The sequence below is a fragment of the Vulpes lagopus genome, chromosome 23 (assembly GCF_018345385.1).
Source record: "Vulpes lagopus strain Blue_001 chromosome 23, ASM1834538v1, whole genome shotgun sequence".
In the NCBI taxonomy this organism is placed as follows: Eukaryota; Metazoa; Chordata; class Mammalia; order Carnivora; family Canidae; genus Vulpes; species Vulpes lagopus.
The window spans coordinates 46976389-46978351 of record NC_054846.1 but is presented as its reverse complement, the minus strand read 5'-3'; the positions used below and the strand labels follow the sequence as shown (position 1 = coordinate 46978351).

Here is a 1963-nt window from a genome sequence, read left to right as displayed (position 1 = left end):
TTCTGGTGGTCCCTGGGCAGTTAATTGTACAAAAGGGGTTTTGTTTGTCAGTGAAAGTCCTGGAATCAACACTTTTGAGACTGAGACTGAGACTGAGAAGAAAGGACAAAGCTGACCCATTCCTCCCAGGCAGAGCTCCCAGGTATGCAGAAATTACATTGTATCCTCATCCTTTTTTTCTCTCTCTCTAGAGAAATAATACTAATTTTATGTTGTTGTTCTTGATGAAAGATCTGGAGGACAAAATCCAAATAGTTTCAATTCCTGGAAAAATTGTGGTGTTACTGTTGTAGGTTTGGATGAATCTGTTTTCTAAAACATTAAATTTTTCTAGCTTTTTCACAACTCCAAGTAAGTAACTGTATGCTTTTTTGAAAATAGGGGTCCATTTTTGACTATGACCCCATAGAATATAAATTACCCAGCACCCCCCACCAAAGTAAGTAAAAATAAGGAAAAAGAGAAAGGAAAAAATTCAGAAGGCATGGAAAAAAGAAAGAGAAGAAAAGGAGGAAAAAAACGACAGATACCTCAGGTTGGGAGAAGAGCATGTTATTTGGTGGAAGGGCAACTATTCTTTGCTTATTGGGCATAGAACTCAAAGGGGCACAGGAACAATAAGTAGATAAATGTCAGATCATAAGGACCTTGTCTGTTCTGCTTCGTTGTTAGGATTTGGTCTCATGGTGATACCTCCATTGCTGCGCAGCTTACAGCCTCAATGAACATGTCTGGATCAGGATCCTCCTCTGAGTCAGTGAGGGAATTCATTCTTCTGGGTTTTCCCTGCAGCAGGGAGATTCAAGTTGTTGTTCTCAATCACCTATCCTGACTCTCATGGGAAATGGAGCTATTATTGGTGCTGTGTGTTGGGACCAGCATTTCCACACCCCCATGTAGATCCTGCTGGGGAATTTTGCATTCCTGGAGATCTGGTATGTCAATCCCACTGTTGCAAACACACTGATCAACTTCCTTTCAGAGACCAAAGGCATCTCTTTCACTGGATGCTTCCTTCAATTGTATTTCTTCTTTTCCATGGGCTCCACTGAGTGCTTCTTTCTCTCAGCAATGGCCTTTGATCGCTACTTTGCCATCTGTCATCCTCTGTATTATGCCACAATTATGACTGGACAACGTTGTTTCAACTTAGTGATCTCCTGTTGGGCCTGTGGCTTTCTCTGCTATCTGGTACCTGTTATCCTCATCTCCCAACTGCCTTTCTGTGGTCCTAATGCAATTGATCATTTTGTATGTGACTCAGGCCCATTACTGACCCTTTCATGTGCTCCTGTCCCCATGTCCAAGCTCATCAGCTGTACCCTAAGCTCCCTCAACATCCTCCTTAGCTTCTTTTTCATCCTCATCTCCTGTGCCCTGGTTCTACTTGCTTTGCTTCGGTTGCCCTCAGCATCCATTAGGCATAAGGCTTTTTCAGTGTGTGGGTCCCATTTGTCAATGGTGTTGCTATTCTCCAGGACCATTATGGTGATGCATGAGAGCCCTGGATCCCACCACTCTGCCCTGATGCCAAAGATCATGACCTTGTTCTATGCAATGATAACTTCATTCTTCAACTTCTTTACAGTCTCAGAAATAAGGAGATGAAAATGCTCTCTGGAAAGTCCTGGAAAAGTTTAAAATTTCTTTAAAAGTCTTCCACAGCAGAAGTGTGGAATAACCTAGTTTGGTGTGACATGGGTGAAATAGCCACTCTTTTTATTTTGACTCATTTGTGTAGCCATTCATTTGAAAAATAGCCACGGAAAACCTCCTTCATTTTAGACACTTCGCTTGGTACTGGATTATGAAGATAATTATGAAGATAATTCAGACATAATCTCTTCCCTCAAGTAACAATCTAGTAGGGGAGTAGGGCAGGTAAGAAAATAATCATTATAAAATGCAATAAGTGGGGATCCCTGGGTGGCGCAGCGGTTTGGCGCCTGCCTTTGGCCCAGGG

The 1963-nt window shown here is 42.3% G+C and overlaps 1 pseudogene; it reads left to right on the top strand.

Moving 5' to 3' along the window:
- The first annotated feature begins 727 nt into the window (after nucleotides 1-727).
- On the top strand, nucleotides 728-1652 carry LOC121481031 (annotated as a pseudogene).
- Nucleotides 1653-1963: the final 311 nt, after the last annotated feature.